Below are 21,185 nucleotides of genomic sequence, written 5' to 3'. Positions count from 1 at the left end.
GAGCTGTGGTTTGTAGTTATCCTTGAGGTCCTTTACATCCTTTGTTACTTTTATTCCAAGATATTTTATTCTCTTTGTGGCAATTTTGAATGGCAGTTCGTTCTTGATTTGGCTCTAAGTCTGTAATTGGTGTATAGAAATGCTTGTGGTTTCTGCACATTGATTTTGTATCCTGAGACTTTGCTGAGGTTCCTTATCAGTTTTAGGAGGTTTTGGGCTGAGATGATGGGGTCTCCTAAATATACAATCATGTCATCTGCAAATAGAGACAATTTGACTTCCTCATTTTCTAATTGAATACCCTTTATTTCTTTTTCTTGCCTGATTGATCTGGCTAGAACTTCCAATACTATGCTGAATAGGAGTGGTGAGAGAGGGCATCTTTTTGTAGTGCCATATTACAAAGGGAATGTTTCCAGTTTTTACCCATTCAGTATGATATTGGCTGTGGGTTTGTCATAAATAGCTTTTATTATTTTGAATTACATTCTATCAGTACCTAGTTTATTGAGAGTTCTTAGCGTTAAGGGCTGTTGAATTTTGTAGAAGGCCTTCTCTGCATCTTTGAGATAATCATGTGGTTTTTGTCTTTGGTTCTTTTTATGTGGTGGATTACATTTATAGATTTACATATGTTGAACCAGCCTTGCATCCACGGGATGAAGCCCACTTAATCGTTGAATAAGCTTTTTGATATACTGTTGCAATTGGTTTGCCAGTATTTTATTGAAGATTTTTGCATCTATGTTCATCATGGAGATACACCTGAAGTTTGCTTTTCTTGTTGAGTCTCGGCTGCGTTTTGGTATCAGGATGATGTTGGTATCATAAAATGATTCAGGAAGGATTCCCTCTTTTTATGTTGTTTGGAATGGTTTCAGGAGTGGTACCATCTCCTCTTTGTATGTCTGGTAGAATTCTTCTGTGAACTTATCTGGACCTGGGCTTTTTTTGGTTGGTAGGCTATTAATTGCTGCCCCAAGTTTAGCCCTTGTTACTGGTCTATTCAGGGTTTCAACTTCTTCCTGGTTTAGGCTTGAGAGGGTGAAAGTGTCCAAGAATTTATCCATTTCTTCCAGGTTTACTGGTTTATGTGCATAGAGTTGTCTGTAGTAATCTCTTATGATAATTTGTATTTCTGTGGAATTGGTGGTGATATCCCCTTCATTGCTTTTTATTGTATCTATTTAATTCTTCTCTGTTTTCTTTTTTATTAATCTGGCTATTGGTCTATTTTGTTGATCTTTTCAAACAGCCAGCTCCTGGATTTATTTATTTTTTAAAAGGGTTTTTTTGTGTCTCTATCTCCTTCAGTTCTGCTCTGATCTTAGTTATTTCTTGTCTTCTGCTAGGTTTTGAGTTTTTTTTTTTTTTTTTTTTTTTTTGTATCTTGCTCCTCTAGCTCTTTCAGTTTTGATGATAGGGTGTCAATTTTAGATCTTTCCTTGCTTCTCATGTGGGCATTTGTTGCTGTAAATTTCCCTCCAGACACTGCTTTAAATGTGTCCCAGAGATTCTGGTACATTGTGTCTTTATTCTCATTAGTTTCAAAGAACATCTTTATTTCTGCCTTGATTTCATCGTTTATGCAGTCAGCATTCAAGAGCCAGTTGTTCAGTTTCCATGAAGTTGTGCAGTTCTGAGTGAGTTTTTTAATCTTGAGTTTTAATTTGATTGTCCTGTGGTCTGAGAGACTGTTATGATTTCTGTTATTTTGCATTTGCTGAGGAGTGATTTACTTCCAATTATGTGATCAATTTTAGAGTAGGTGGGCTGTAGTGCTGAGAAGACTTTCTGTGATTTTCGGGTGGAGAGTTCTGTAGATATCTTTTAGGTTTGCTTAGTTTGGCTGGATATGATATTCTAGGTTGAAAGTTCTTTTCTTTAAGGATGTTGAATATTGGGCCCCCTCTCTTCTGGCTTGTAGGGTTTCTGTTGAGAGATCTGTTGTGAGTCTGGGGGGCTTTCCTTTGTGAGTTAACCAAACCTTTCTCTCTGGCTGCCTTTAGCATTTTTTTCTTCATTTCAATCCTGGTGAATCTGATGATTATGTGCCTTGGGGTTGCTCTTGAGGAATATCTGCGGTGTTCTCTGTACTTCCTGGACTTCAATATTGGCCTGGCTTGCTAGGTTGGGGAAGTTCTCCTGGGTAGTATCCTGAAGAGTGTTTTCCAGCTTGGATTTATTCTCTCTGTCACATTCAGGTACACTGATTAAGCATAGATTAGGTCTTTTCACATAATCCCATATTTCTTGGAGACTTTGTTCATTTCTTTTCACTATTTTTTCTTGAATCTTGCCTTCCCATTTGTTTCATTTAATTGATATTCAGCCTCTGATATCTGTTCTTCTGCTTGATCAATTCAGCTATTGATATTTGTGTGTGCTTCATGAAGTTCTGGTGTTGTGTTTTCCCACTCCATCAAGTCATTTATATTCTTCTCTAAGTTGTCTATGCTTGTTAGCATTTTGTCAAACCATTTTTCAAGGTTCTTAGTTTGTTTGCATTGACTTAGAACATATTCTTTTAGCTAAGAGAAGTTTTTTATTACCCACCTTTTGAAGCCTGTTTCTGTCAATGCATCAGACCCATTCTCCATCCAGCTTTATTGCCTTGCTGGTGTGGAGTTGTGATCCCTTGGAGGAGGAGAGGCATTCTGGTTTTGGATGTTTTCATCCTTTTTGTGTTGGTTTCTTCCCATCTTTGTGGTTTATCTACCTGTGGTCTTTGTAATTGGTGACTTGTGGATAGGATCTGTGAATGGACATTCTTTTTGTTGATGATGAAATTATTTCTTTCTGTTTTTTAGTTTTCCTTCTAACCATCTGGCCCCTCTGGTGCAGGACTGCTGGAGGTCCACTCCATTCACTGCTTGCCTGGGAATCACCTATGGTTGTTGCAGAACAGTAAGAGTTGCTTCCAGTTTCTTCTTCTGTTAAATCCATTCCAGGAGGATACCTGCCAAATGTCAGTCTGAGCTCTCCTTTATAAGGTGTCTCTTTTGTTATATGGGTGTCAGGGCACTGCTTGAGGAGACAGTCTGTTCCTTATAGGAGCTCAAGTGCTGAACTGTGAGCTCCATTGTTCCATTCAGAGCTGCTTGGCAGGTACATTTAAGTCTGTTGCAGCTGATCTCAAAACATCCTTTTTTTCAATGTGCTCTGTCCCGGGAATGTGGGGCTTTATTTATAAGTTCCTGATGTGCTGCTGCCTTTTTCCAGAAATGCCCTGCCCAGCAAGTAGGTAGCCCAGTCACGGTCTGCCAGCAGAGCTATTGTTGAGCTGCCATGGGCTCTGCCCAGGTGCTGTGTGAACTTTCTTGTGGTTTTGTTTACAGAGGTATAGTTAGAACTGCTTCAGTAGTGGAGGACTGGTTGCCTCAGTAATGGTTGACTGCCTTGGTAGTGGCAGACAGCCTCAGTAGTGGTGTACTGTTTCCATACTGGTGGACTGATTGCCTTGGTTATGGTGGACTGCCTCGATAATGGTGGATGCCCTTCCCCCCACAGAGCTGAACCATCCAGGGTCCATCTTTGCTTGCTGTGAAATTATCAGTCCAGAGTGTTTCAGATTGCTGGTCTTTGTGGGGGTTGGACCTGCTGAGCCCAGATCACCGGCTTCCCTGTTTCAGCCACCCACCCCACACCCCACTTTTTTTTTTTTTTTTTTTTTTTCAGCTGAATAGGCAGCTCTGTATCTCAGGCATTCCAGGCAACAGTTGAAATCCTGCTGCTCAGATTTGTGTGAGTTTTTGTGTGGAAACCTGCTGCACCAGCTGAAACAGCACTGCTGGAAACTCTGGGCACTTTTCAGCCTGTGAATCTTCTGGTCTGTGGGCAGTGGAAACTCATTTGGAAATGTGATCACTCATCCCTTGCATTGTTCTCACTGGGAACTGCACTCCATAGCTGTTCCTATTCAGCCATCTTGGATCCACCCCCTCGATTTCTCTTCAATTTCTTTAATCGATCTTTTATAGTGCTCAGTGTAGAGGCCATTCACTTAATCGGTTAAAAATATTCCTAGGTATTTTAATCACTTATTTTTATAGCTATTATACAGAGATTGCTTTCTTGATTTCTTTTTTAGATTGTTCACTGTTGACATGTAGATATGCTACTGATTTTGTATGTTTTGTATCCTTGAACTTTATTAAATTTATCAGTTCTAAGAGCTTTTTGGTAGCATCTTTAGGCTTTTCTAATTATAAGATTATGTTACCTGCAAAAAGGAAAAATTTGACATTGTCTTTTCCTATTTGTATGCCCTTAATTTCTTTCTCTGGTCAAATTGCTATGGCAGGACTTCCAGTACTATTCTGAATAAAACTGATGAAAGTGTGCATCTTTGTTTTGTTCCAGATCTGAGCAGAAAGGCTTTCTACTTTTCCTGCTTATTATGTTAGCTTTGGAATTGTCATGCTTGGTTATTATTGAGTTGAAGTACATTCTTCTCTACCTGATTTTTTTTTATCATGAAGAAATGTCAAATTTTATCAAATATTTTTTTGATAAAATTGAAGTAATTATGTTTTCTCTCCGTTCTTTTAGTACATTATTGATTCACATGTATTGAAATATTCTTTTATCACTGAGATAAATCCCACTTGACCAAAGTGTATAATCTTTTAGATGTGTTGTTGGATTCAGTTTGCTCATATTTTGTTTATAATTTTTCCATTTGTGTTTATCAGGAGTATTGGCCTATGAATATTATGATTTTATTTTTGTCATTTGCTTATGTGGTTTTGGAATCAGGGTAATGCTGGCCTCATAGAACAAGTTTGGAAAAATTTCCTCCTTTTCAATTTTTGGAAAACTTGAGAAGAATTTGTATTAGTGCTTGTTTAAAAGTTTGAACAATTTAGCAGTGAAGTAATTCAGTATTAAACTCGTCTTTGTTGGGAGACTTTTGATTACTGATTTAATCTCATTACTCATCATTGGTCTGTTCAGATTTTCTGTTTCTTCATGGTTTCATCTCGTAGGTTATATTTGTTTAGCATTTATTTCTTCTTGGTTTTCCAATTTGTTGGCATATAGTTTTTATAATAGACTCTCATGATTCTGTGTATTTTTCTGATTATCAGTGGCATGGTCTCCCTTTTTATTTCTTATTTATTTGGATATTTTCTCTCTTTATCTTAGCCTAGGAAAAGATTTGTTTGAATGTTTACCTTTTTTTATAAAACAACTTTTTGTTTTGTTAATATTTTGTATTTTTTAGTCTTAATTTCATTGATTTCTGCTCTGATCTTTATTATTTCTTTCCTTTTATTAATTTTGGGGTTTTTTTTTACTTGATTTTCTAGTTTCTTGATGTACTTCCTTAGGTTTGAAAACTTTCTGCTTTCTTGATGTAGGCATTTGTTGCTATAAACTTCCATTTTTGTACAGCATTTGCTGCATTCCATAGGTCTCAGTATGTTTTGCTTGCTTTTTTCTGTTTTTCAAAAATTTCTAGAATTTATTTCTAAAGTCATTTTTTGATTCATTTGTTATTTAGGATCATGTTGTTTAATTCACATGTATTTATGCAGTTCTCAGAGTTTCTCTTGTTATTGATTTCTCATTTCCTTTTGCTGTAATACGAAAGATAGTTGATATAATTTCAATTTCAAAAATTATTTTGAGGCTGTTTTGTGTTCTAACATATGGTCTGTGCTGATGAGAAAATGTGTATTCTGCAGCTGTTTGATAAAATGTTTTGTAAATGTCAGTTAGTTTTATTTTATCTGGAGTGTAGTTTAACTCCAGTGTTTCTTCGTTGATTTTACATCTGGGTGATCTGTCCCATTGCTGAATGTAGGATATTGAAGTCTTCTACTCTTACTGTATTGCAGTCTATCTCTTCTTACAGATTTATTAATATTTGTTTAAATATTTTTATACTTTGATGTTGTATGCATATATATTTATAATTGTTATATCCTCTTGCTGAATTGAGCCCTTTATTATTACATAATATTAATTATAATTTAAATAAAGATAACTTCTTTGTCTCATTTTGCAGTTTGTGACTTACAGTCTATCTGAGATAAGTATAACTATTCCTACTTGATTTTGGTTTCCATTTGCATAAAATATCTTTTTTTCCACTTCTTCGCTTTCAGTCTATGTGTGTTCTTACAGCCAAGATGAGTCCCTTATAAACAGTATTTAGCTTGGTCTTGCTTTCTCATCCATATAATAACTGTGTGTACATACATATGTTATACACACACAGTTATTTATATACTGATACACATATGTATACATATATGCACAGATGTATCTATGTATATACATATACACATATACACATGTATACATATGCACAGGTGTATATATGCACATATACACATATGTATACATATATACACAGCTTTATTACATATATGTGTGTATATGTGGGTATATATATATATATATATATACATACTCACACATGTATCCATATACAGGCACACACACACACACACATATATATATATACATATACATATATATATATATACATATACATATATATACATATATATATATATTTCAGAGTATCACTCTGCTGTCCAGGCTGGAGTACAGTGGTGTGATCACGGATCACTGCTGCCTTGACTTTCTGAGCACAGGTAATCCTTTCACTTCAGCCTCCCAAGTAGCTAGGACTACCGGTGTGTACCACCATGCCTATTTTTTTGTATTTTTTTTCTTTTTTTTTTGTAGAGACATGGTTTTGCCATGCTGCCCAGGTTGGTCTTGAACTCCTGGGCTCAAGAGATCTATCTGCCTCAGTCTCCCAGAGTGCTGGGATTACAGTCCTGAGCCACCATGCCTGGCTAAGTAACTGCATATATTTTCACTAGAGAATTTAATTGACTAACTTTCAAGGTTATTTTTGATAGGTATGACTTACTCCTGCCATATTTGTTTGTTGTTTCCTAGGTGTTTGTAGATTCTTGATTCCTTCTTCCTCTCTTGTTTTCTTCCTTTGTTTTTTTGGGGGCTTTCTGTAGTGCTGTGCTTTGATTCTATTATTTTTATCTTTTAGAATATACATTACAGGCTTTTTCTTTGTGGTATATCCTGAGACATACATATAAAACATTTTATACTTATAACAGTTTAACTTAAGCTGATAACAGCTTAATTTTGATTGCATACACAAGCTCTCTATATTTATTGCCACTCCTCCTGCATTTTATGTTTTCGATGCCACACTTTACATTTTTAAATAATATATATTCCTTAGCAGTTATAGCTTTCCTTGTTTTAATAGTTTTGCATTTTGACCTTTACACTAGAAATATAGTTGACTTATCTACCACCATTACTGTATTAGACTATTTTGAATTTGATGATGTAATTACTTTTACTAGTGAGTTTTTTTTTAAATTGCATTTTAGGTTTTGGGGTACATGTGAAGAACATGCAAGATTGTTGCATAGGTACACACATGGCAGTGTGGTTTGCTGCCTTCCTTCCCCTCACCTGTATCCGTCATTTCTCCCCATGCTATCTCTTCCCACCTCCCCTTTTATCTGTTTTTATTACTAATTAATACCTCCTTCTTTTAGCTTGAAGAATGATCTTTCACTTTTTTTTGTAATAAAGTTCTAGTGGTGATAAACTTTCTCAGCTTTCATTTGCCTGAGGAAGTCATTATCATGCCTTTGTTTTGTTTTTGAAAGACAGGGTTGCTGACAAAGACAGGATTCTTGGTTAGCAGCCTTTTCCTTTTAATATTTTGAATGTATCATCTCACTATCTTGTGGCTTTTCAGGTTTATGCTAAGAAATCTGCTGATACTCTTATGGAAATTCCTCAATATGTTACAATTTGACTTTTCCTTGCTGCTTTTAACACTATTTTTCTTTAACTGTTGAAAATTAGACTACAACATGACATGGTGTGGATCTCTTTGGATTCATCTTATTTGATGTCTTACTGGCTTTTTGGATCTGGCTTTCTAATTTCTTTCCCAGACTTGGGAATTTTTCTGCCATTATATCTTGGTATAGGTTTTCTGTCCCTTTCTTTGTTTTTTGTCCCTTTGGCATTCTAGTAATGTGTATATGTAATTGGTTCTTCTTGATGATGTCTTATAGGTCTCTTAAGGTATCTTCACTTTTACATTTTTTTTCTCATCATAGTGGATAATTTCCTGTGTTCTCCCTTCAAGTTCACTGATTTTTCCTTTGTGATTTAGTCCATCATTCATCCCCTCTATTGAATTTTTTAGTTTGGTTATAGCATTCTTCAAATCTATGATTTCTGTTCTGTATTTTCTAAAAGTACTTTCTTTCTGTTTGTTAAAAGCTCTGTTTTTTCTTACACTGCTGTTTTTATCTCTGTGATCATGGTCAGTTCCTGGAGATTTATGTTGTTCTTTTATTTAAAATACATTTTCATTTTATTTGATTTTCCGTGTTGGTTTCTGTGCATTAGATAAGACAGCTACTGCTGCTGCTGCTGCTGCTGCTGCTGCTGCTGCTGCTGCTGCTGCTTCTTCTTCTTCTTCTTCTTCTTCTTCTTCTTCTTCTTCTTCTTCTTCTTCTTCTTCTTCTTCTTCTTTATTCTTCTTCTTTCTTCTTCCTCTTCCTCTTCTCCTTCTCCTTTCTTCTTCTCCTTCTCCTTCTTCTCCTTCTCCTTCTTCTTTTCTTCTTCTTCTTCTCCTTCTCCTTCTTCCCTCCTCCTTCTCCTTCTTCTTCTTCTTCTTCTTCTTCTTCTTCTTCTTGTTCTTGTTCTTGTTCTTTTTTTTTTTTTTTTTTTTTTTTTTTTTTAGCTATGTAAGGGAAGGTTTTCACCAGTCCATGCAGCCAGAGATTTTAAGGTGTCTCTCAGATCTTTGCATTTGTCCAGTCTTCTATCTATGTTTTTGGTGGCTCCCTGGAGCTTAGGATGTGCCATATCTTGTCAGTAACCTGAGATTAGTATAATAGGAGCCTGACTCTTTAGATGTATCTAGAAAGGTCGGGGAATTAAATGTGAATTTTAGCTCTATGTTTGCAAGAAGGCCGAGTATAGGTATTTATATCCCCTTCTTTCTGGACTAAACTAGAAAGAATATCTGTGGCAAATTCCTGCACCTTCTGATGTAGAAGGGATAGCTTCTGGAAGTAGGCCAATTATTTGACCACCTGTTTGTTTTCTGTGGTCTTGGGTTAATCAGGGCTAGGTTATTAAGGATACAGTCTGTTAGGTGGGAGCTGTGAAGTTGTGGTTGTTAGTGAATGGCCTAACTCCTTCCAGAAAAAAATATAAATAGGGGCCTGGATTTATCTCTGGGGTGAGCTGCGGGTCTAGGGATTCTACAGTGCTGAGCTGTGGCTCTGGCTACCTAAGGGCTATTGTTTGTTTGTTCCTTTACCTCCTCTATGCTAGTTCATTAGAAACCAGACTGTCAAGTAGCCACAGAAAGCATGTTTCATAAGCTTCTTTGAGGCAGAAGGTGAGAAGTGCACGTTCCTGCCCCAGTTTTTTACCATACCAAGGGGCTATAGCCCCTGGAAGTGCATGGATGCCTATTTAAAACCACTTATTTGTTCTGGGATGAAGGGAGACTCATGTTTATATATGCTTATTCACTTCTGTTTTCAGAGCTATTAGATTTAAGATGAAGTCATTTAGGATGTAGCTTTAACAATTGGGGCTCTTGATGGGTGTTCTAAACCCTTCTGTTGTTAAACTGTGAGTTGCATTTTTAAAGTTTCTTCTCTGCACTGCTCCTGGGGGATACAGTTCTTGGGGGTGTTTGCACATCTATTTAAAAATGCTGCATTTATCCTAAGATACAGAGAGACATATGTGTGCCTGTTACTTCTTTTCCCAGAGCTAGGAGATTTAGAGGCAGTCCTTTAGGTGAATGTTGTAAAAGCCTGGGCTCCTAATGTGAATGGAAATTCCTCCCAGTCTAGTGGCAGGTTAATTAGTGACTTTCCCTTTGACTCCCCAATACAAGTAAATTAGAAGTCAGAATGCCAGGTAGTTGCTGGAGAGATGTTTCATAAACCTCTTCCAGAGGAATCAGGGGGATGTGTTTTGTAAGCCCCTTTGTGGCACTTCTAGGAGGATGAAGTCACTGAAAGTGCTTGCAGCTCATACGAAACTTTGCTCTTTAGATTTTTCCTATAATCTAGACAGACACACATGTGTCTACTCCTTGGCACCTATCTAGCTGGTAAATGAAGAGTCAAAATGGGGGGAAACTTAGGGTTGGGGTCTTATATGTGAGGTCTTTACCCTACTCTCCACAGGGAAAAAATGGGTGTTGCAGATTCCTTTCCCAGTTTTCTGACACAGTGCCCAAGGTGAGTCTGTGTCTCAGTGTGCTTCATCTTTTTCTTCGCATTTATTGTGGATGTTTTCTTAGTTACCTGGTAGGTAGGAGTTTCCTGACTGCTCTTTGGCTCCCTCAGAGGGAACTGATCCATGGATAAATGTTTATGTGATGGATTTATGGGTGGAGGAAGAGTAAGGAGCTGCCTTTTTTCCCATGCTAGTGATGTTGTCCTCCTAAGAGTTTTTAAAACACCAATAGTACTGGAAATTTTTAGGGGTGATTGATCATAGAAAAGTCAACAATGATTATTTCAGCAGAGATTCACTCTTGATCTCTCAAAATTTTGAGATCACCAACAGTGTTTATGATTTTCAATATGTCATATTAATGAGAAATTAGGGAAGTTTGATTGTGTTCTTTCTAAATATTGATAATTATTTTTTCTGTTGCCTATAGGTATTTAGTGTATTGCATCCTGTTTATGTTATCTCCTGGGACACCAAATAATTAAAGTGCACTAAACATACGCATTTCTCTGGTTTGTAAATGTTTATTATGCTACTTACTGTGTATTCACTGTTCACTGAATATACTATTCAAAGATTTCTGACATTGATTTGTTGGCATCCCATATCTACCACTGGAATCAATTTGGTAGCAGAGGTATTTATTTATTTTTCATCTTGCTTTTAGCAAATGAAGGTAGAGATCAAAATAATTTGCTCCAATATGTTAACCAAATGTTAAAAAGCAAACAAAAAGAAAGCTAAACAAAAAACTGGTTTTTGCAGAGAACCTATATATTGTTTGTTTTATTTTAGCCCTGACAGACACGAAGGTGTGCAGGGAATCATGTGAGTTTGTAGCCTGATACCTTAAAAAATAAGATAAAATATGGATCCTTTCCCTTCTTGAGATAACCTATTTATAGTCAGCACCAAAAGCTTCCATGGTGAGCTGCCACTCAGAAGTTTTACTTCTAACCCCAGAAGGAGTTTGGAACACACATCAAGAATACCAACTGCCACTCAGTTTTAAATGACCTGGCATTTTGCTATGTCAGACACAAGCTATTGACATTGCAGCAACTGTGGATTATCCTTATACTTGGCAAGTTGCCTTCTCTCCTTCTTCAAGGACTCCCATTTCTGTATCCCAGGTCCCAAGACTTACTAATGACTACCAGTTCCACAGCCCACTGTGCTAACATACTTGCTGGGCCCTTGGTCTACAATGCCTTGTGCCTCTTTCTTCACTTGGTTAACTTTTACTGATTCTTCAAAATGTAGTTTAACTAATGCCTTCTCGAGGAAGCTTTTCTTGATCCATCATCTTCCTCATCCCAATCTCATAGGGTCTTTTCTGTATGCTTGTACTTTTTGATCACTTGTAGCAAAATTATTTGTCTGCTTACTTTCTTTTCCAACTAGTTGGAGAATTTGGATAAAAAAAAAGTTTTACTGATTTTCCTGTCCTTTGTGCCTTTAGTGATTAGGAGCTGAAAAATGGGCTGTCAAATGAAAAGTTAAATGAATGACTCCAGGCAGATATTCAAGGTATATTTAAAGAGTGGTGTGTTAGGCTAATGCTAGGTGCTTCTTTTCAATAGAATGCAAAATGTGTGTGTCTCAAACACAATAGAAATCTAGTTCTTGCTCACATAACTGGGGCAGTGTTTCTGGTTGGTGGGGCCAGAAATTTCTCCATGGGATCAATCAGTAATTGAAGCTGACAAAAGCTCTGCCATTTTTGAAACATGACTTCTAAGGAATGTAGTCATCTAAGTCCCAATTGGCCAGGTAAAGAAAAAAGGTAGGAGGAGCAGTCCCAGCGCAGAGGGGAAGCATGTAAAAAACTCTTCTGGGCCAGACCTAAGGGCCACATTTCACTTTCACATGCCTTACACTGGCAGGGCTCAGTCATTCAGGAGCATAAGCCTTTTCAGGGCTAACATACTTGGACATGAATTTATAAGAAATACCAATGTGACTCCTTTTCAAAAGATTACAACTACTAATTATATTTCTATAAAACCAGGAACTTGCTAGTTTCTCAGTGTTATACTTTATGTCTTCAAAAATGAAGCCCTTTTTGGTCTATTACAAAACACTTCTGAAACTTGAAAATACGAACAAAAGATAACTAAAAATATGTTTTATTTCCCTATGTACCTCCATGTTTCCCTGTTATATTCTGGATTCTGTTGTCCACTGTTAGGTACCAGGTGCCATGTTGAGTTCTAAGAATACAAAATGAGTGAGACATGTTATCTGCCTTTAAGGCTTTTATAATCTAGCACCATTCACGTAAAGAGAACATTTTGAATCTGTATGGTAGGTATGCTTCTCTCTTCCTGTGACTCCTTTTCGATCTGTTTCTTAACTTTTCCCCTCCTATCCATATTTTTTCCCTCAGAGTTGAACTTCAAAGCCTCCAATCTTGTGTAATCACAGATCTTTAAAAATTCTGTTTATAGCCTATCCAGAAAGCAGTTTTCATTTACACAGTCTCTTCAAATGACTGCCAATGGTTTGTGAGAGCTGCAGTTAGACTACAGGTGTTTTTATTTTGTATGTTCTTTGGCGGTGGAAAATAGACTTACTTACCGTGTCATTGTAGAAAATACAATATTCATTACATTCTCTCTCACACACATACACATATACTCACACACAAATTTTTTGGTACTTTTTAAAAATTCTGAAATTTATCACCTCTTTTTTTTAATGTGTGAGGTAGGGTTTCACTTTATCATCCAGGCTAGAGTGCAGTGGCATGATCATAGCTTACTGTCACCTTGAATTCCTAGGTTCAAGTAATACTCTTACCTCAGCCTCCTCACTAGCTAGGATCATAGGTATGTGCCACACCCTGGCTAGCTTTTAAATTTTTTGTAGAGACAGGGTCTCCCTGTATTGCCTATTCTGGCCTCAAACTCCAGGCATCATACTCCTAGCCTCAAGTGATCCTACTACCTTCGCCTCCCAAAGCACTGGGATTACAGGCGTAAGCGGCCATCCCAGGATCATTTTCATTTATTTAAATTTGGAAGAATTTATAATAAAAGAAATTTCACTTTTATTCATCCTGTATTACCTTTGGTATAATGTTTTCTTACATCATACAAGAATAATTCTTTTAGAAATGCTTTCTCTCTATATATTTCCCCATGCAAGTTTTAGTACATTGGTCTGGGTGAAAAAGAACTTACTTTAAAAAAGTTCTGGGAAAGAATACATTTTTCTCCAAGAGTTTATATGAAGAAAATTAAAATTGCATAGTGTAAAATCAAGTGTTATACTAAATGTTTTATATGTTTATGCTTTGTATCATCATTGAGATTGCAAGCTTCTTGAGGATTGAAATCAAAATTTTATTACAAACCCTTTCTCTTATAGAATATCTCATAATAACTAATTATTGGATTATGTATTTTTTACAGTATATGCTGCTGACAATTTTGCTGTATGTTTTCTATCTATATTTGCATTTTTTGAAAATGTTGTTAATAACAATTTACTATTTATAATTATGTTGACTTTAAATCAGTCATTTAGAAAATAAAGTAAATCTCAATTTTCTTCTCTCAGAAGATTTTCAGATAAGTTAAATATAATACTTCGTAAGAACAGCTGTCAAAATACGAGACAAATTTTCAGAAAAAAATCAAAGTTGCGTAATTGGGAAGTAGTGCATCATGAAAAATTGCACAATCATTAAAACCAGGTTCACATAGCAATATCTTGAATTAGTGGTAAAAAATGCTCACAAAGAATACATAATGACAAAAATGTTTCATGATATAAAAACTAATGTAAAAAATCAAAGTATGTAACTATACTTTATAAGATTTCAATCTTAATACAACAGTGAAAATGTATTCTTTGACTACTCAATATCCTTCCAGTATTTGGGAAATTTTCTACCTTTTAACTCCTGGTGAGAGGCAAGAGTGACCTTCAGAATGTAGGAGCCACTGCTCCTTTTCTCAAATTCCTTTACAGTTAAGGAATAGACATGAAAATTAGTCTATGCTGTTGTTGCAGACTGGCTCAAGAGCTAGTATCCAAAAGGTAGAAGTCAGGGAGTATTCTGTCTGCCAGCAGCAAGGAAGAGTTCCTGCGACAGTACAGGTTCTGGGTAGATACTCTACCCTCATGAGGTAGAGCATAACTCTCCACTCCTTAAGTGCAGAGTGTGCATAGTGAAGCTCTTTTAAGGAGTACAGTATGTAAATATATCTTTACGATGGAGAAAGCCAACAAACACAACCTCAACCAAGCGAGCAAAGTTAGCCTTACCACTGATAAGTCATTTTGACAATCTCAATCATTGATATAATATTATGATAATGGCACCTTATCTCTGTGGTATTCTTCTACAGATTCCCTAACACTAGTCTAATCATGGGAAAGGCATAATACAAAATGTAATGGAGGAACATGCTGTAAAATACTTGACCGGTACTTCTCTAAATTCTCAGTATCATAAAAAACAAAAAAACAAATAAAGTTTGAGAAATTACCACGGGTGAGCCAAGAGAGAAATGGTATCTAAAGAAGCTGTGATATACTGGATGAGATTCTGGAATAGAAAAAGAATATTAAATAAGAACTCAGAAAGTCTGAATAAACTGTGGTCTTCAGTTAACAATGTATACTATTGATTTATTCATTGTGGCAAATATACTATACTTATGTATAATTTAATTTTTTAAGAAATTAAAAAGCTTTAAAAATTGTTTTTAAATTAATATATAGATGTACCTATTTTCAAAATACATATTACAAATTAACAGATTTGATTTGTGAAGATCAAATCAATGTAATTAAAATATGCACCACCTTAAATATTTGTCTTTCCTTTATTCTAGAAACATTCAATTTATTTTCTAGCTATTTTAAATAGACAATAGATTATTGTAAACCATAATCGCCCTCTGATCTATCAAACACTAAGTCTTACATCTTTTATCAAACTGTATATTTGTACCCATTAATCAACATTTTTCTTATTCCACCCTGCCCTCTACCATTCCTGGACTTTAGTAACTACCAACCTAGTCTCTGTCTTCATGAGATCAACTTTTTAATCTCCCACATATGCATGACAACATGTGATATTTGTCTTGCGGTGCTTGGATTGTTTTACTTAACACAATGACCTTCACTTCCAGCTGTGTTGCTGTAAATGGCAGGATTTCATTCATTTTATTGTGGAATAATGTTCATATTGTATATATACCACATTTTCTTTATTCATTCATCCCTTGAAGGGCAGTTAGATTGAGTTCATATTTTGGCTATTGTAAATAGTGCTGCTACAAACATGGGAGTGTAAATATTTCTTTAATACATTGATTTCCTTTCTTTTGGATATATACCCAGTGGTGAAATTGCTGGATCATAAGGGAGTTGTATTTTTAGTTTTTTTGGAAAACTTCCACAGAGTTTTCCAGAGAAGCTGTACTAATTTACATGCCCCGAATATTCTACGAGGGTCCCCCTCAACACCCTTCCCAGCATTTGTTATCCCTCTTTTTGATAAATGCCATTTTAATGGGGTGAAATGATTGGTTTTGGTTTTAATTTGTTTCATTTTGGTTTTAATTTGTATTTCTTTAATGATTAGTGATACTGAGCCATTTTTCATATTACCTGTTGCTTATTTATGTCTTTTGAGAAATGTCTATTCAGAGTTTCTGTCCATTTTTATTTTACTTTTACTATTTTATACTATTATGATTTTAACAAATAATTTCAGATTTGGTTTTAGATTCAGAGGGTACATCTGCAGGTTTGTTACAGGGCTATACTGCATGATGCTGAGGTTTGTGGTATTAATTATCCCATCCTCCAGGTATTGAACATAATCCCCAATATTTAGTTTTTTAAACATTGTCTCCCTCTGTTCCCCTCTAGTGATCCCCAGTGTATACTGTTGTCATTTTAGGTCCATGAGTACCCAATGTTTAGCTCTCACTTAGAAGTGAGGACCTGCAGTATTTGCCTTTCTGTTGCTGTATGAATTCACTTAGGATAATGGCTTCCTGCTGCATCTATGTTGCTGCAAAGGGCACGATCTTGTCCTTTTTTATGACTGTGTGGTATTTCATGGTGTATATGTACCACATTTTCTGTATCCAGTTCCTCATTGATGGACAACTAGATTGATTCCATTCCTTAGTTGATGTGAATAGTACTGTGATGAAAATATGAGTGTGAGTGTTGTTTTGGTATAATGATTTATTTTCTTTTGGATATATACCCAGTAGTGAGATTGCTAGGTCAACTGGTAGTTCTGTTTTAAGTTATTTGAGACATCTCCAAATTGTTTTCCACAGTGGCCAAACTAATTTACATTTTTCCTTAACTGTATAATTATACAGTTATGTAATTATTCCCTTTTCTCCACAGCCTTGCCAGCATCTGTCTGTTTTTTCTTTATTTTTTTGAATTTTTTTTTTTTTTTTTGTACTTTAAGTTCTGGGATACATGTGCAGAATATGCAGGTTTGTTACATAGGTATACATGTACCATGGTGGTTGGTTGCATACATCACCCTGTCATCTACACTAGGTATTTCTCCTAATGCTATCCCTCCCCACCCCCTGACAGTCCCCAGTGTGTGATGTTCCTCTTTTTCCGTCCATGTGTTCTCATTACTCAGCTTCCACTTATGAATGAGAACATGCAGTATTTGATTTTCTGTTTTTGTTAGTTTGCTGAGAATGATGGTTTCTAGCTTCATCTGTGTCCCTGCAAAGGGCCTAAACTCATCCTTTTTTATGGCTGCATAGTATTTTATGGTGTATATGTGCCACATTTTCTTTATCCAGTCTATCATTGCTGGGCATTTGGGTTGGTTCCAAATCTTTGCTATTGTGAACTGTGCTGCAGTAAACATACCTGTGTGTGTGTCTTTATAATAGAATGATTTATATTTCTTTGGATATATACCCAGTGATGGGATTGCTGGGTCAAATGGTATTTCTAGTTCTAGATCCTTGAGAAATCACCACACTGTCTTCCAATATAGTTGAACTAATTTAAATGTATTCTCCTTCTAATATGGTTGAACTGATTTAAATTTACACTCCTACCAACAGTGTAAAAGCGTTCCTATTTCCACATATCCTCTCCAGCATCTTTTGTCTCCTGACTTCTTAATGATCACCATTCTAGCTGGCATGAGATAGTATCTCAATGTGGTTTTAATTTGCATTTCTCTAATGACTACTGATGATCATTTTTCATATGTTTGTTGATTGTATAAATATCTACTTTTGAGAAGTGTGTGTTCATATCTTTTGCCCACTTTTTGATGGGGTTTTTTTTTCTGTAAATTTTCTGTAAAGTTCTTTATAGATTCTGGATATTAGCCCTTTGTCAGGCAGGTAGACTGCAAAATTTTTCTACCATTCTCTAGGTGGCCTGTTGACTCTGATGATAGTTTCTTTTGCTGTGCATTAGCTCTTTAGTTTAATTAGATCCAATTTGTCTATTTTGCTTTTGGTGTTTTAGTCATGAAGTCTTTGTCCATGCCTATGTCCTGAATGGTATTGCCTAGGTTTTCTTCTAGGGTTTTTATGGTTTTAGGTCTTAGATTTAAATCTTAAACCCATCTTGAGTTAATTTTTATATAAGGTTTAGGGAAGGGATACAGTTTTAGCTTTCTGCATATGGCTAGCCAGTTTTCTCACCATTTATTAAATAGGGAATCCTTTCTCCATTTCTTGTTTTTATCATGTTTGTCAAAGATCAGATGGTTGTAGGTGTATGGCATTATTTCTGAGGCCACTGTTCTGTTTCATTGGTCTATATCTCTGTTTTGGTACCAGTAATCTTTCAGTTAATTTTTTATGTTTTGAAAGGTAGGAGTTGAGTTCCATTCTTCTGCATATAGCTAGCCAGCAGTAGTGTGCTATTATGGTTACTGTAGCTGTATAGCGTAGTTTGAAGTCAGGTAATGTGATACCTCCAGCTTTATTCTTTTTGCTTATAATTGCTTTGGCTATCTGAATTATTTTTGGTTCCACATGAATATTAATATTTTCTCTAATTCTGTGAAAAAATGATGTTGTTTGGTAAGAATATTATTGAATCTGTATATTGCTTTGGTTTTATCCATTTTTAGATTAAATTATTTTTTTTGGTTGCACTGAATGAGGTTCTTATATTCTTTGGTTATTCTTTCTCAAATTGATAGTTTGAATTTTCAAACTATGTATTTCATATGTTTTCCTCTCATTGTTTGTCTTGTCTTTTTGTTAATGATTTCCTTTGCCATGCAACAGTTTTTAGATTGATGAAATCTTATTTGTCTGTTTTTGCTTTGATTGCCTGTGCTGTTGAGGTCTTACACACACAAAAATTCTTGACACAAACCAATGTTCTGCAGCATTTGCCTAATGTTTTGTTATTTTTACAATATTAATTCTTCCAATTCATGAACATGAGATCTCTTTCCATTTGTTTGTATCTTCTGCAATTTATTTTATCAGTATTCTGTAGTTTTCTTCGTATAGATATTTTTCTTCTTTGGTTAAATTGATTTCTAGATATTTTATGTTATTTGTAGCTATTATAAATAAGATTGACTTCTCAATTTCTTTTCAGATTGTTTACTGTTAGCATATATAAATGCTACTGATTTTCATATGTATATTTTATATCCTGAAATGTTACTATTTATTTATTTGGGTACTTATTTTTGAGACAGAGTTTCACTCTTGTTGTCCAGGCCCAGTGCAGTGGTGCAACATCAGCTTATTGCAACCTCCGCCTCCCAGGTTCAAGAAATTCTCCTGCCTCAGCCTCCGAGTAGCTGGGACCACAGGCGTGCACCACCATAGTGGCTAATTTTGTATGGTTAGTAGGAATGGGGTTTCACCATGTTGGTCAGGCTAGTGTTGAACTTCTGACCTCAGGTAATCTGCCCTCTTTGACCTCCCAGAGTGTTGGGATTACAGGTGTGAGCCACTGTGTTTAGCCCTGAAACTTTATTGAAAAAATTTTTTTTTTTTTTGAGACGGAGTTTCGCTCTTGTTACCCAGGCTGGAGTGCAATGGCGCGATCTCGGCTCACCGCAACCTCCGCCTCCTGGGCTCAGGCAATTCTCCTGCCTCAGCCTCCTGAGTAGCTGAGATTACAGGCACGTGCCACCATGCCCAGCTAATTTTTTGTATTTTTAGTAGAGACGGGGTTTCACCATATTGACCAGGATGGTCTCGATCTCTCGACCTCGTGATCCACCCGCCTCGGCCTCCCAAAGTGCTGGGATTACAGGCTTGAGCCACCGCGCCCGGCACTTTATTGAAATTTTTAAATTCAGTTATAACGGTTTTTGTTAGAATCTTTAGGCTTTGTTAAGTATAAGATTATGTCTACAAACAAGGCTAATTTGACTTTCCCTTTTCCAATTTTGATGCCATTTATTTTTTTCTCTTGCCTAATTGCTCTGTTTGGGACTACCAGTATTATGTTGAAAAAATTATGAAAGTAGGCATCCTTGTCCTATTCCAGATCTGAGAGCAAAAGTTTTCAATTTCCTTCCATTCATTACAATGTTAGCTATGCAACTGTGATATGTGGCCTGTATTATTTTGAGATATGTCTTGTAACCCAGTTTGTTGCAGGTTTTTATAATAAAGAAATTTTGAATTTTAATGAATTTCTTTCAGCATCTATTGAAATGCTCATATTGTTTTTATTACTTATTCAATTAATGTGATGCACCATGTTTATTGTTTGCTTATGTTGAACTATCCTTGCATCTCTGAGATACATCCCACTTAGTCACAATGAGTGATCTTTTTAATGTTTACTTAAATTTGGCTTACTGATATTTTGTTGAGATTTTTACATCTGTATTCATTATGCATAGTGGCCTGTAGTTTTCTTTTTATTGTTTCCTTTTCTGGTTTTGGTATCAGGTAATGCCGGCCTTGTAGAATGAGTTGGAAAGTATACCCTTTTTTAGAAGAATTTAACTAGAATTGCTATTTGTTATTCTTTTAATATTTGGTAAAATTCAGTGAAGCCATCAGGTCCCACGATTTTCTTCGGTGGTTGACTTTTTATTACGGCTTCAGTTTTGTTATTCATTATTGGTTTGTTGAGGTTTTCCATTTGTTCTAGTTTAATCTTGGTAGGTTGTATGTATCCAGAAATTTATCTATTTCTTCTAGGTATTTAAATTTGTTGGACTATAGTTGTTCATAGTAGCCTCTGCTGATTCTTTGTATTTCTGTGGTCTTGGTTGTTATGTCTCCATTTTTCTTTCTCATTTTACTATTTTTAATTTTGGGGGTATTATAGGTGTATATTTATGGGGTACCTGAGATATTTTAATACAGATATTAATTGTGACATAGATGTATCATGGAAAATATGTCCATTCTTTCAAGTATTTATCTTTTGAATTACAGTTAATCAAATTATATCCTTTAAGTAATTTAAAAATATACAGTTATTATTGACTATAGTTTCCCTATTATGCTATTAAATGGTAGGTCTTTTTCATTTTTTTCTACCCATTAACCATCCCCATCTTTGTGCACCCAGCCTCCTCCTATCCTTCCCAGTCTTTGATAACCCTCCTTCTACTCTCTGTGTCCATGAGTTCAATTGTTTTAATTTTTAGATCCCACAAATAAGTAAGAACATGTGATGTTTATCTTTCTGTGCCTAGCTTATTTCACATAGCATAATCTCCAGTTCCATCTTTGTTCTTGCAAATCACTAGATCTCATTTTTTTATGTCAAATAGTACTCCTTTATGTATATGTACCACCATTTCTTTGTGTATTCATCTGTCGATGGACAGAGGTTGCTTTCAAACCTTGACTATTGTTAACAGTGCTGCAACAAACATGGCAGCGTGGATATCTCATCAGTATACTGCTTTTCTTACTTTTGATATATCC

This window comes from Saimiri boliviensis, chromosome 4, assembly GCF_048565385.1.
Source record: "Saimiri boliviensis isolate mSaiBol1 chromosome 4, mSaiBol1.pri, whole genome shotgun sequence".
NCBI classification, from domain to species: Eukaryota; Metazoa; Chordata; class Mammalia; order Primates; family Cebidae; genus Saimiri; species Saimiri boliviensis.
This window is presented reverse-complemented; position numbering follows the sequence as displayed.